Below are 16,296 nucleotides of genomic sequence, written 5' to 3' on the forward strand. Positions count from 1 at the left end.
CACCCCAATTCCAAACAAAATTTAAAGATGACATTTGATCATCTTTCAAAGATCAGGTTAAAAGACATTTCCTTCACAGAGCTCTATATTTTCCCAGTCATAATTAATCAGTGTTTGTGTCCCTCTGTTCCCAGCTGGACACTAGCATTTAAACTATTGGTTTAAAGATTTGGTAAAAAAAAACAAAAATGTTCATTTATCTCTCAATACTATGAGGTACACAGCTCAGTGCATTGTGTACTTAAAATATTTAAAGTATTTTGTGGCTGAAAAAATAGATGAATCTAATTTAATGTTTTAAATAAATGTTCACAATAATATTGAGGCTCAGAGAGGTTAATGCTAAAATCATTTCAAATTCTACCTAATTAATTTGATCTACCTTCTAAAAACATGAGGCCAATTTAAAATCACATGTGTAGAATTAAAAATAAATCTGCAAAATTGTATGTTCCCTCTAAAAAATTCTATCCATACATGAATTTGGAGGAAGCATACCTTTTTTAAACAGGAAAAAACATCATCTGCAGAAATTGACAGCCTGATGTTTCTGTCTCTGTAATAATTCATGTACATTATGAAATGTTGAAGCTATTATATGTAGCCCTTAGTTTGCCACTGCATTTTTTCAATAATACAGACACTTGATATCTAGGCCACTGAGTATATTTTGAGTGTATGTCTAGTCATATATATATATATATATATCCTGGTGATAATGAGAAAACTTCAAGAAAGAAGCTGAAATGGTATCCTTTTCATCTAAGCCTTCTCAGTTTCTAAAGATGTTTCCTAATGGGTGGGCAGCCAGTGAGTACCAGCACTGCCAACATCCTGACACAGCATCTGATCCTGCTCTTTGTGACCATTTCTTAACATTAGTGGGAAGCACCACATATTGACACTGAAATCTATTTGAAAGTGAGGTTCCTGACGACTAAACTTCAAGAAGGCAGAGCCTTTAAAATGCACATAGGCACATTGTGTTGACAGCAGACACTATTGACTTTTCCCACTGAACAATCCCATGCCAAGAGCTCGGTAAAGGCACCAGAAGCCTGGGGGAGAAAAGTAGCTGTTTTTTCTTAGAAACTACCTGCTGTCAGTCAGTTTGGCATCATTTGGGGCAGCAGGTGTTCCACAAGATAAAAAAGAAAGATCGTTAGAGAATTGTTTTCTTTTTCTTTCTGTTTTTTGACAACTCATTGATGATGGGACCAAGTTGTGATGAAAGTTCAGTTTACCTTGACAAGATAGCTTTTTCTCCAGGCTATTAACCCGATCATTGGCCTGTGACAGATTAGGGAAAGGGAAAACATAGAAATTTGACTTTCCCTATCTTGACTCTTCTTTTTTTTTTTTTTTTCTGCACACACAAGCTGTAACTGGATAGAAAAAAAAAACATGCCTGCATTTCAAATACAACTTTCCCAAACCGATTACTATGCAAGTGTTTTATTTTTGCTGTGTCTTTCAAATCTGTCCCTTTTGACACCCCTGATCTACAACAAGATTATACTTTTCATGATGTTACAATGCTGTATTGCCTGAGAGGGATGAACTGATTGTAAGGTTAGTAGATTAAGTGCATGTAACTCAGTGTTATGGTATTGGTCATAATTTACCAACAGAAAAAGGTGACAGTGGGCAATGTCACAATTTCATAACTCAAATTCTCATTCAGTGGTGATAATACAAGACTGCATTGTGTCTGGATTAAGTAGCAAAAAATGTGTGCCTGTCTGCAGAGAGATCACAAAAATATTCATGGAAGATATTAAAGATTATAGAATGTCAAACATTACTATTACAGGAAATAGTAGCAAACCATGGGTCCATTTCATAAATGCATGTGAATATTATATATTAAAAAGTAAAACAGATGATGAGGGCATTTGTTTTAAGCAATGAATTAATTTTAAGTCAAAGCTGTCACTATCACAACTAAAAAAAGAGAGAAAAACTTCAAAATAATCTTGTTAAAAGTGCAGTAACAGGGAAAAGGAGGCAAAGAGCCATATGTAACAAGCAAAATTAAGAAAGATTAGATTTAAAGCCAAATTTATATTCATTTAGTTATAATAATATGTATATAATTGTGAATATATAATTAGAATTTTTAAAATCCACCACGATTGCTAAATTTAAAATGCTTATAAATACTACAAAAACACAAAATCAAACATAACATAATATTCTGACTAATTAATTTTATAATATTTTTTTTCTACATTTTTGGGCTACCTCTGCATATGACAATAATTTTGGTAATGTCTGTTTCTATAGAGAAAATAGAAAAATACTTGGGTCTTCCCTCTAGCAGAGTTGATCAAAATTTGTTTTTTAGAATTGATAATTTAGAAAAGATTTCTTCATCTTCACAGCCCATTGGTAATAACCTGTCCAGACTTGACTTGGCCCAGTGGGATACATACTACAAAACCTGCCCCCACAGGCATCCTCCATGTTTGTCATACTGCTGCAAGGCTGTGCTCTTCAAACAGGGATCCTGAATAATTCCATTCCCAAAAGAAAACAAATATATGGTGAATTTTCAATAATTCAGACTGTATTATCAGAAATATTCCTCAAGGGACACACCTTTGACCAGACAGTCATGGGTATCAAATTCTTACTGAAATTGTCTAATAATGGGAAAGATATTTAATAGATCAGTTTCCGTTTCTGTATCTATGCTGGGAGTGTTGGAGAAGTGGCAGGTTGTGCAATTTCCTGGGGCTCTGGACTAAGGAACCAAAAGGTCGGGTGAGGAGCTAGGCTTATTTTTGGGGTAGTGGACTTGTCAGAATTCATTTTGTATTTTTAAACAGTTTTATTAAAGCATAATTCAAACACTGTACAGCACACCCTTTTTAAAAAAATATTTGTTTTTAGTATATTCAGCATTGTGAATCATCATCACAAGTTAACTTTTAAACATTTCCATTATTTCCCCCTTAAAAAAAAATCCCATTCCATTTAGCATTCACTCCCATCCTCCCCACTTCTAGCTCATAGTAATCACTAATTTACCTTCTGTCTCTATGAATTTGCTTATCTTGGACATTATATTTAAATGGAATTATATAATATTGTTTTTTGTGTCTGGCTTCTTTCAATTAGCATAATATGTTTAAGGTTTATTCATGTAGTAGCATGTATAGCAATCTTTCATTCATTTTTATTGCCGAATAATATTTCATTAGATGGATATACCACATTTCATTTATCCATTTCCAGTTGGACATTTGGGTGGTATCTAGGAAAAACTCCATTTTTTTTTTTTTCTTTACTCAATACTTAGAACACCTCACCTTTGGTCACCAAATTGATTGAGTGGGAGGAGGTGTGATTCCTACACCAAATAATTCTCTGTGATACCAGCTTTGTGTTGTACAATTGAATTTAATTCTGACACTAAAAAGAGTTAGTGCAGACCCCATAGGTTAGTGGTTCAGTACAAAAGACTGCTTGCTTCCTCTATTCCTCACTTCAGATGAGAATTTCAAGTCCAGTGTGTCACCTGTGCTTCTGATTTGCTAGCTATAAATTGGAAGTTCCCAGGACCCCCTTCTTTGAGATTGATTAATTTGTTAAAGCAGCTCACAAAATTTAGGATAATATTTATCTATGTTTATCTTTTTATAATATAATAAAGAATATAATAAAGGATACAAATGAACAGCCAGATAATGCGATATATAGGGCAAGGTCTGGAAGGGTCCTGAGTGCAGAAATTTTGGTCCCCATGGAGTTAGGGTGCATGTAGGCCACCCTCCCAGTACCTGGAGGCATTCATTGACACAAAAATTCTCCAAACCCCATATTGTGGGAAGTTTTATGGAGGGTTCATTATGTTGGCATGATCAGTCACTGACTTAATCTACAACCCCTCTTTCTTTCTTGGAGGATAAAAGGTGAGGCTGAAAGTTCCAAGCTTCTAATCATGGTTTGGTCCTTCCTCTGAGCAATCCCCATTCAGGAGCCATCCAGTAGCTCATCAATAGAACAAGACTCTCCCATCACCCAGGAAATTCCAAGGGAATTAGGAATCCTATGTCAAGAATCAGGGTCAAAAGCCAAATATTAGAACCAAAGATGCTCCTAGTGCTCTTATCACTTAGGAAATTACAAAAGTTTTAAGAGCTATGTGTTATGAACAAGAGGCAGAGACCAATATATATATATATACACCTATATACATACATATATACATATATATATTGTTTCTATTTTTGGCTATTATAAATTTTGTGGATGTGCATTTTCACTTTTTGTATTATATATAGAAGAGTAGAATTGCTAGTTTATATGGAAACTCTATTTAATATTTTGAGGCAATGTCAGATTGTTTTCTAAAGTAGCATCTTCATTTTACATTCTCACGAGCAATGTATAAGTGCTCTGATTTCTCCACATCCTCACTAACACTTATTATGTCTTTTTATATTGTAGAGATCCTAGTGAGTATTCCAAGAGAAAGTTTTAACATGTTATTTACCCATAATTCCCTTCACCTACCCAAGGTAAGAACTCTGTTATCTATTACCATAGTTTAAGTGTGCCCATTCTTGGATTTTATATACATGGACTCATACAATATATACTCTCATTTCTGTGGGTTTTTTTTCCACTTCACATTATGTTTTTGAAATTAATTTGTGTGGTTCTAAGCATGAGTGGTTTTTTTTTAACAATTTAATTACTAAGTAATATTTCAATTAAAAATATACCATGTTTTGTGTACTCATTCTCCTGTAATGGACACTTGGGTTATTTCCTATGAAAAAGGTCACTGTCAACAGTCTTATACAAGTCATTTTGTGGCATATATTTTCATTTCTCTAGGAATAAAATTACTTGGTTATGATGTGAATATTTCCTTAACTTTATCAAAAGAAGCCAAACAATTCTCCAAAATGATTTTAACACTTTACACCCGCCTAATCAGCAATATATGGAGTTCCAGTTGCTTCACATTCTCAATATTTTGTATGTCATACATAAAATATTTTGTCATACATAAAAGATTTTTCCCAATCTCTTACAGACTTTTTTTTATTGTTTTGCTGGATTCACTTTTCCTTCTGACATTCATCAGAGATGACAACAGTCACGGTTTTCTTCTCCCATTGGAGAGGTTTATCTTTTTCAAGAATTTAGAATTTTGAAACTCCGGCTTCAAACTTGATCAAAATCCACTTTTGGCTATGGAAATGTTATGTTTCCTTTTAATTCTGATATCACACAATAGCATGAGAGTAACTGGCTTTAATGCTTAATGTGCTTCACTTGAATCTCTCTAATAATCGGCAAAAAAGAGTTATATCTAGTCTGGTGATTTTAGACATTTCTGATAATTATTTTATTATACCTATTGTTTAATATTATTCGGGATCAAGTTTAATTTTTTTTATTGTTATTGTTATTTAAGAACTGACAAACGTCTAGGTCAAGGCTTTGTAAACTATGGCCTGTATGCCAAATTCAGTCATAAAAAGTTTTATTGGACTATAGTCATGCTCATTTGTTTATGTATTGTCTATGGTTATTTTTGCATTTCAGTGACAGAGTTGAGTAGTTGTGATAGAGCTATATGACCTTCAAAGTCTCTGAAATATTTACTATTTGATGTTTTATAAAACAAACAAACAAACAAAAAATCACTGATCCCTGGTTAGGCGCAAAATAAACATAAATGTAAAAGCCCCTTCCCAGTAGATTTTTATCAATTTAAACAAATGAAGAGAGCTAAGTGAATAATGAGTGGAAAGTTTTCATTAGGAAAAGTCATTAAGTAGCTCTATAGGAAATTGTACCTTAATTTCAAAAATCATTGGATTATTGACTATTAATAGATTTTGCTAGAATAGCATTTTCAAATACTTAAATTGTATATTTACACAGTAAGAACTAAATAGCGTAACATCAATCAAAATGAAGCCACAATGAGAATTCAAATCTGTCAATTGATTTGTTACTTGGAATCATGATGATTATCCTTCTTTATTAATACAATTGTTTTCAAAAACATGTAAAACCATTTTCTTCTCTAACTAAATAAGTACATGGTTACCTTACTGCATATTAACTTAATTAAGAAGAAATCAAATTCCCGAAATAGTTTTTTTAAGTAAATAGATTATTTTAGTTATTTCTCTTTGGACCATATGCCTCTTTTTGTCACCTAGTGTTAGAATAAGGTATGTGTTCAAGTTTAATCTCAAAATTATTAAAACATAATTAACCCATCAAAATTAGTAGATGTCTATTTACTCACATAAAGCATGTGAATATGCCAAAAAAGGATCCTACTTGCAGAAAAACTGTTATAACAGTTCTCATTTGTTTTTACCGTATATTACAAACACTATCTATGTTGCTTTAAATTTGAAAACTTGTGTAAGTTCCTCCACACTGAATAGTTGGCCTTCATTTTATTTTTCAAATAAACTAATGTATATTTGGTTATAAGTAGGATTTCATTTTATTTGCCCCATTCAGTGATTTTCTATCTATACTTCTATCTTTCAGCTGAGAAATATCTATCTACTCACTATATTAGTTTCCTCATTTATAAAAATATTAAGAAAAATCAGACAGCTTTGATCACAACAAAAATATGCTAGATAATTATGTGTATATGTATACTGTTATTATAATTCAGCTAACTTTTAATCCATTCAGCAGCTTCTCTGCAATTAATTTGAAATACCAGTGAAACAGTGTGAACACTGTTAAATCATATTTTACACCTAACAATTCTTTTAGAATTTTGACTACCTTAAAATAAAGATCAGATTAATTTTTATTTTTAATTGTAAGTGTAATGCCTTTTACCTTCTCTCGTTTTGAAAGTATATGAATATATATATTTTCTGTTCTGTGATAATTAACATACTAAATGCACTTTTTTCTTTAACTATTTTAGATATTATTCTCTATTTCTACATCTATGATTCTCATCTGTAAAATGTATTAAGTAATACTTAATTCAAGTTTGTTGGAAATATTAAAACAAATAATGTATGCAAAAGGACTATCAAGTATAAAGCAAGAAGAAGGAATTCTTATTTGACATTTTTATGACCATCACATATGTCCATCATTGCATCTAGTATTTACAACACAGCAGTTGTTAAATTTTAATAGTAGAATTCATTATTATTAAATATAATGGTTTTTAATTGAGGAAGGTTTTTACTCAATTATATTAGAAAGATAAAGTGTCAACATGAAAGAAGATAAACAAATTTACTAAATATCTGCTGTGCCAGGCATTATGTTTGGCTCATTACAGAAGAAATATAAATATTCTCAATGCTCACTAGTTTTTGACCATACAATTAATTCCATAGTAACCATTAAATCTACTGTCACAAGTTCCTTGTCCCCATGAAAAATGTTTTTTTAAGTTCCCAACAGATATTTTGGCAATACCTAGGAGTGTCTTTATTATGTTTATAAATTAATCCTGGTCTTAATAGGAAAAAGATCATTGCTATCTCTAATAAAATTCTGCTAAGCAGAGATTCTGCACACCTGGAAATCCACAACCATAATGGTAATTCAGGCTACAGATCTGCAAGATCCAGTGGGTAGAAAGCCCTGTCATTAGCCCTCCCAGACCACTAATGAAATGCATTTGACCCTCATAGCCTGCAAGATAAAAAAAGAAGTTTCTTAATAAAAGATGTCTTGGGCTTAGGAAATTTCTAGTTTATACATAGGCCCTGCCAAACCAAATGACATATAGTGGCACCAGGATGGGTCAGATCAGACCCAAATGTGAGCCTTTCAACTGCAACTGAAACTTCTACATCTTTCCAACCTACTGGCCTCCTTGCTGAGTCGAGCTCACTATGAGAGAATTATTTCTTGTGATGGTGACGGTTGAGAGTGTTCCATATCATGTAAAAACTTATTTTTTTTTTACCAACATCTTAGCCCCACATGAGTTCACCAAACATGTGTATCTATCTTAATCAACCCTAAAAACGAACACCATTTTCATCCGCTGCCAAGCATGAAGATATTTTGATTCACCATTTAAACCATGAGAAAGAAAGGCTTGATCTCTGCTAAGGAGGTTTGGGGAATGCTTTAGGGAAGAGTGTAATCTAAGCAAACATACCAAATATATCTGTATCTCAAACCTCAATTAAGCATGTATTATCCAATTTCATCATAATAATAGACTCACTAAGTAGGTTTAGTGTAATTACTATTTTAAAGACAATGAAACTGAAGCTCAGAAAACTATAAATGATGTGTTCATTGTTATATGAGAGTTAAGATTCTAACTCAGGCCTATCTGAACACAATGCCTTTGTCTATTTTCTAATTTTACATTAGAAAATTCTAACATTATATATACCATGCATGAATGTAACATACACACATACATATAACATTAGACGCATATCATAATGATTACTATAGAATTTAGGGAGCACTGGTATCGTCTACTCTCTCTCCCAATTTTCCTGAGTGTTTTGGGGAACGTGTGTGTGTGTCTATCTCCTTGGCTGTGTATGTTCATTTGCAGCAAGGAGAGATGAGAGAGGAAAAGGGTACCAAGAAATAGATGTTAACTCTTCAGATAAAAGGAGAGAGCATACAGAACAACACAGAGTGGCTCATTGTTAGTTTTTATCTTAGTATCTCTGACCCTCTCCCCTTAGACTTATTATATTATGCAGGAGTTCAAGTTAATAACTAAAAGCTTCTTCTCTGAAATATTTAACCTGAAAACATGTTACCATGCTATAAACATCTAATATCGACGATTAATTTTTTCTAAGGTACCTGGCCTGTTTTTAAATACACAAATTGTACTTTAACACAATTTCTTCTGAAATATAAATTTTCCTAAAATCAAATCTTAAAAGAGAAAATAAAAAGCATGAAGTATCTGAGATATCTTTAAATACAGGGAAACTGTCAGGTTATCAGCAAGATTTGCACAAATGTCTTCATTGAATCCTTAGCAGCACAACATAAAATTGCACAGGGCTTACATGATGTCATGATCCGAGGTATATATTACATATGTGCACGTGGGTGGCATTTGTCATAATATTATGCCACATATTTTTGAGCAATCAAGTGTTAGACTGACTCCACATAGCTAGGCTTTGACAGGCTCAGAATCCAGGCATTCCAGTGGATAATGTGATTCCCATGGACTAATAACATAAACCCTTCTTCCTTTTAATCTCAAAAAGTAGACATCACTCAGAGGACCAATGACCTCTGAGTCAAAATTGGCAAGAGTGCTGTCAAACCTATTAACATATTACCTCCATTTTTTCCTTTTGAGGAGCTCTGTTGTAAAGAACACTCATTCACCTTTGGACAGCTTTTTTTCCCAGTGTTCTTTAATCTTACAATCCTACAATTAATTATATGTAACCTCAGAAATGTGAAAGTAAGTTTAGTAAGTTTATCTGTTGCAGAAATTTTTTTCTATGCTTCTTTATTAAAAACAAACTAGAACACAAAACAATAAAAAAAAACTAAAAAAATGACTTCCAGTAATAATAAAATATATTGTTTGTTATACTGATAAGAGAAAAAAAAAAAACAAAAAAAGGAAAAATTGAAAAAAATCATGTCTATAGTCAAAGAAACTATTTATTACAAGATTTCAAATTTATATGCTTTATCTATTGTTTAAACAGAAATATTCTTCCAAGTAAAAATAGATGCTGCTTTATTGTGAGATTTTTAATCTTGTATTCCTTCATTTTCTTACAAGTGGGATATCGATGATATACTTTAAAGTAGTATATTCAAAACACCTGGAAACCTCTTGAAATGTAAATTCTAATTCAGTTGTGCTGGGGTGGGTCCTGATAATTTGCATGTTGTCAATGTCCAATATGTCCAAGGATCATATTTTAAGTAACATGGTTCTAGTCGAGAGTATAGAAATTGTACCTGCTCCAGATAAACAGTATATGTCAGATCATAAATATATGTAATTGAGATATGTAGTTTGCAGAGTAGTTCTTAATTGAGACATACAAAGCATAAAAGTTTACATTGATAAACAGTTTCATCCTATCATAGATTTATTGAGAGTAGTGAAACCTCTGCCCTAATTTATTCATTCTTTTAACAAATGCTTATATAATGCTTGTATAATTATATAATGCTTATATATAATATTGCCCTTATATTAACCTTACATAATTATATAATTCATATGTCATATTCTGCTCCATATATTTTATGGTTATAGACCTTCTCTCTTCCTTTTAATAACCCTATGAGGTAGGTGCTATTTTTATCTTCACTTTACCAGTGAGGAAACTAAAATATAGAGTGGGTAAGTGACTTATTTAATGTCACAGTCTATTAAGTCTAGCATGTAAGTGGCTAACTTAATGGCTAAAATATTGCTAGAGTTTCTTTATAGGAGTGAAAATTCCACTATGCTAGTTTTCTCACATCATTTACTAAATAATAGCCATATTTAACTACATTTTTTTTTAGTACCTAATATGTGCCTAGAACTATGCTGTTTTTTTCCCCTTATTTAATTTTCTTAGTAACCTTGTGAGATATAGACTGTTACCATTTTGCAGGTAAGACCCCAAAGACCAAAATGAGTAAAGTAACTTGACTTGAATTGTAAACACTGGCAGCACCACATTTATGTCTAATAGAATCTAATCAGGCTTCTTAGACATAGAATCTAATCAAGCTTTTTTTTAATGTATGTTATGTTGCCCCCCAAGTGAAAAATCACTCAAGAATTATAGCAATTTATGTAAAAAATAATAGTTTCTTCTTAAAAAAAACTGGATATTTCTTTAAATACATGTAATGTATCTTTCATAGTTTAAATAAGCTGATATTTTATTTAGACTAGTTAAACAGTACATAATTTAATTCTCAATAATTAATTGCTTCTTTTTAAAAAGATAAATATTTCCTGTTAATTTTAAAAGATTTTTTAAAATAATTTAAAGGTAAAGATATTATTTCAAATTATTAATAAAGTAGCTTAAAAATACCTAAACGAGTTTTAAATTTAATGAATCATGGAAAGTAAAATGGATGTTTTCTTTTTTAGGACACTATTCTAAACACTCTTTATTTTTAGTTAATTAAGTCCAATAATACATAGCTGTATTCCTCACTACCGATTTAATTATCAAAAAACTTTCTGAGAATTTTTAGGAGAAAGAGACACTAGGAAAAATCAACTAAAGTAAACATGACAAATTGATTCTAAATAGGTAACAGTATAAATAAATTTGTATCCATAAACACACAAGGTAAGAGGTGACATAACCTGAGGTGGCCAGTGGCACTAATGGAACATCCAGAGTGGAGAGGTACAGCTGCTGCATGCCTTTTACTCAGAGATGGTATTACTGTAGACAAACCAATCTGCAGCTGTCAGTCAAAGACATAACCTTCACATTCACCTTTTGCAAATTATCAGGACTATATCCTCCTAATAACAGGCGTGCATGCCCATGGATACGTATTGGGAGTGACACCTGACTTAACAGGTTAATCCGCATTTTAAAATAAATGTCTCATACTCACATTATAAACAGTGAATTATACTGGCATTTTCTTTTTCCTTTGTTTACTTTTCTTCAACATAAATATTGTATTTTTAATTTCCTTTTTTCCTTCCTTTCTCTCCCTTCCCTGTCCTGCCTCTTCCTCTTTTTCTTTTCCCTTCTATTCTTTTACCTTCCCCCAGGGTCCCAGGGCAGGGAGCTGGATTAGATCAAGACGAGAGGACACTCAAGCAAACTCATAATCGAAGAGCTTCTTCTGAACAGATGAACTCTGTATATTTCTCAATATTTCTGGGTGGGACTTAGAAGCAATTGTTTTATTTTCTCTATAAAGCTTAAAAGTCTCTCTATTTGGTGTAACCCATACTCAGGCCATCTCTTTATGTTCTGACTCTTCCCAAACAAAACTTCACTTTGCAAGAATAATCACAGTTGCTGGAGATCTATTAGGGATCCGGAAAAGGGGATTTACTAACAAAACATGTAGTTTTTATTTTAAAAAAATTTCTTCAGTCTCTGTTCTTAGCCTCCAGCCAATAAGCCTCTGCTTTTTCTTTCCCCTCCAGCACTGAGCCTTCTTGGCTCCCTATTACCTCTTTTTGGATTTCACCTTCTCTGGGGCTTCTCAACTATTTGTCTTTTTGTTCCCACCTTAATCTTTAAACTTGTATGTACACATCCACTACTTAATATTGTTTTTAAGTATGTGAAAACCAATAGAGGAGAATAAAAACAATAGACTGTAAACAATGACATAAATTCTATCAAACCATTGGGAGTGTTTGCTGAAGAAGGAATGAGGAGCTGTAGACATTCTGGCATCCAAGGTCTTCAAATTTTAGGAAGAATAATGAAGTATTCTAGGTCAGTAGTAGATAATTTTAATGCACATTGGAAAAGATCATAGAGTCCCTTTGGGGATATTAAAATGTAGTTTGTTTTGTTTTAATTTAGCTTAGCTTTCTTATATTACTTTTACTATTTAAGCCTATTTTTGATTCATATGGCTCCACTTTTTAAAATGCACTGACTGTTTCTACATGGGCTAAGTTAAAAAAAAATCAATATGCAACGAAAAACCAGAAATCCTGAATTTATATGACTATTCTTCCTTCTCTATGAAAAAACATATGTAGTATTTCTCTAAAAATTCGAAATGTTAGCAGCATCAGTATTCATGGAAGTACATATGATGAGAGCATGAGAATGTTTGGACTTCTGTTGAAGAATGACCTTAACTATTTCAATAAAAACAAGATTAATTTATGACAAATCAGTTTATGAATACTGTGGAAAATCTATCTTGTTATTCTAAACACCTACAGATTTTGAAATATCGGGCACTACAAGAATATTTCAAAATAATTTTTAAACCTAATTTACAATTTTATAAAATGTTTGGTCTTATTAACTTATAAATATTCATCAAAGTCTCTTGCAGGCTTCTTGAAACATCAGTGACTTCTTGTTGTTTACAGCAGATAACACGAAGCTAAGTTGAAAGTGCCAAGGCAGTCAGAACTATCCTTTGGTGATACAGCAAGTGACAACAGCCACCTTGGAAGGAGGGTTCCTCTTTGTTGCAGAGGATCAGAACGCAAGAGATAACTGGTTCCTGACATATTTCATACAAAAACCTCTCAAGCTGCAGACTGGCTTTATGAAAACTCTATTTTTTTTTCTTCTTCAAAACTGCTCTGGAATTTTTAAAAAATAATTTTACAAGTATAATAATAATTATACTCGTAATTATGATTTATAGCTTTTCAGAAATGGCTTTAATTACAGCTATAATATACAAATAGCAGAAAATCCCCATTTTTTTGTAAATGTGGATTGTATCCCATACTACCAAATCCAAGTGGATGGGAAAATCTTAAAATATTAAGAGACACATTCACGAAAGTTAATATTTTAATCCAAACTCCCATATTTAATGTATTTTTCTCTGGGCAGTCCAATGTGTTTAGTATTATTTTAGTTTCTATTATTTGCAATACTCAGGTAGATTTTTTTCCAATTACCTCAAAATTATCATTTTATATATTAAATCTATAAACTAATGATACAAAGAGATTAAACAATCCATAATGCAGAAAAGTATTATCTTTTATATGACTTCTGTACATGTAACAAATGATCATAAAAGGAGATATTTTTCAAAATAAATAGATTCATAAATATTTCTAAAAGTGCAGTGGAAATGTTTCAGTCTTACAATTTCTGTTTGGTCAAATATTGTATCTTCTGAATAGAAAAATTCAAAAGCATAAAAAAATGAGTGATATACATATTAAACAAGTGCCTTTCCTAGATATGAAATGTGAAGCTTTGGGAATCTTCCCAAACTAAAACATAGTGTCAATTTATATTAAATTGCCACAAAATAAATAATAGGAAAGCATAGAATAGAATAAAAGCAGTGATATTGAAAAGGATCAGATGAAAATATAATTATCTCCCAGTGAATACACACATACACAAAAGAAATATAAATCTACCTCACCTGCCAGATCATTTTTCCTTTTTATGAAACAGGAAATTGAAAACACACAATTTATTCTACCTGTTGAAGTAATGTAAATGAAGGTGGATCTAGCCCGATAACTACATTCCTCTTTAGATTTACCAAATGGAAACTAAGCAATTGTTGAGCATATATGCTATCAAATAAGGTTGACATTCAATAAAAATCTTGTAAAATATCATGTGTCATGCAACAACTGTAGTAGTTAAATAATTATTTATGAGAGTTTCGATGTTTTAGCTTTACTGAAACAGGAAGGAAATATGTGTATAGTTTTAGTATTTGTGACAAACTATGTGATTAATCACTCTAAAAGTCAGTTTTTACATCTGTAAAGTGGATTTAATATCATCTATCTCATAGATTATTGCAAAGACACATAACATAAAATTGTAAGAAACTTAGTCCAGTTAATACACATTTACAAATATTAATTGTTATTGCTAGATTAGTTTGCTCAGAAACAAAGCCAATCTTTTTGTTCACACATCTATGATCTCTCCGTTGCAGCTCTTGGTCAGAATTAAATGGATTAAAGATAGCTTGAATTTTGCATTTTTTAATTCCAATAAAGCTGAGTCTAAGGAGAATATTCCATGTCTTAACTATCTGAAATTGAAATAAATTTTTTCTCCATTAATCTCATTTTGCTGTTTTCTCTACTATGTACTCTCTACTTACAGAAATATATGGAAGAGAAAGTTAATAATCCAAGAGGAGGGGTTCCGGTCAAGAAACAACTTTATAACTAAAATTCCAAGAGGTTTGTTTTTTGTACATGTGATGCTAAGAATAAAAGGAACTGAAATTAAGATGGTGTCACTGTGTAGAAAGAATTAGAAAATTAGAGGCTAAAGACAGTGAGAATAATTGAAGATTATTTTTATGATTTATAATTATTGCACCTTTAAATAGAGTAGTAGAAGTTGCAATAGAAATGAAAGAATTAGATGAAAGAATCATAAATTTCAAGATATTATAGAATAAACTGCTTATTTGTCTAACTATCCATTTATATATTTGTTTATTGTAGGTGTTAGTCTACTTGTTGTCACATACTTTGAGGAAAGTAGTGTATGCTTCCACAGTTTGAATTTGTCTCATGGATATTGTTTGTTGGTTGCATTGGATTTCTAATACAGTATTTCGATGTATTTAAATTTGAATGCACTTGGATAGGGAAGCACCCTTGGGTTCCAGGGGCCTTTCTTTCCTCATTTTCTTATACTGCTAGTAGTTTGTACATTGATGTCCTCTCTCTCTATAGGCACTGAGTTTCTCACTCCAATTTATACTCTGCCTTTCCTCAAGGATTGAGACTTCTTAAAAAGGTAAATATGTATGTACATATTCCACAATGAAAAAATGATAAAATTAAGAAAACTAAAATAGAAGAGTAGGAAACTTCTAGTTTTATTTTGAGAATATATTCCATGTGGCAGAATAGAAATTTGATTTTGAGCTTGCCAGTTACAACCCAGGGAGGAAATACATGATTCACAGTTCATAGAGGATAAAAACAAATGAATTACTAAAGGAATAATAATAGGGAAGAAAAGGGAAAAAAAAGAAAAAAAAGAGAAAAAAATAAAAGCAAAACATGACTTTCCTAAACTAAGATATTTAGGTAATTCTCTAATGAGCCTCTATAAATATTGTCAATAACATCTCCGGCACCAATGCAATATAAACATTTAAATAAGTTTAGTTCTTAAGATATCTTTCAATGTAGTGCTGCTAAAATTAAATTTCTCAAAATAAATTATGTAAAAGATCAAAATATAGTCCTAATAGGCTGTTTAAAAAAAATAAGATTGTGTAGATGAGAAATTCCTTAGACATTTATCAATAGAAACTATTTATTAGAATCATACTTTCATAAAGTTTTGATAAATCAAATCTTTGAAAAGTCCTTGCAATTACTTATTTTTGGATTAGGGCAGATTTAAGGTTTTTTTTGTTTGTTCTTGTTTGTTTTTTTAAAGGCAGGCATACTAGACAAAAATTAAGTGCTGGAAATAGGAAGAAAAAAAAAAACCTTATAAAATTTCCATCACCTCTGCAGGAGATGGCTGGGGAAAATAATCTGGATCTCTTTCAATTTATTGAAAAATCCAATGATTAACTAAGGTTTCCAAATTCCAACTGCTGAAGCTCCATTACTCAGTGTTGGGACAATATGATGCGTTACTATTAATTCTGAGGTATGATATAAGTAATTTA

The sequence above is a fragment of the Pteropus vampyrus genome, unplaced genomic scaffold (genome assembly GCF_000151845.1).
Source record: "Pteropus vampyrus isolate Shadow unplaced genomic scaffold, Pvam_2.0 Scaffold26, whole genome shotgun sequence".
Lineage (NCBI taxonomy): Eukaryota > Metazoa > Chordata > Mammalia > Chiroptera > Pteropodidae > Pteropus > Pteropus vampyrus.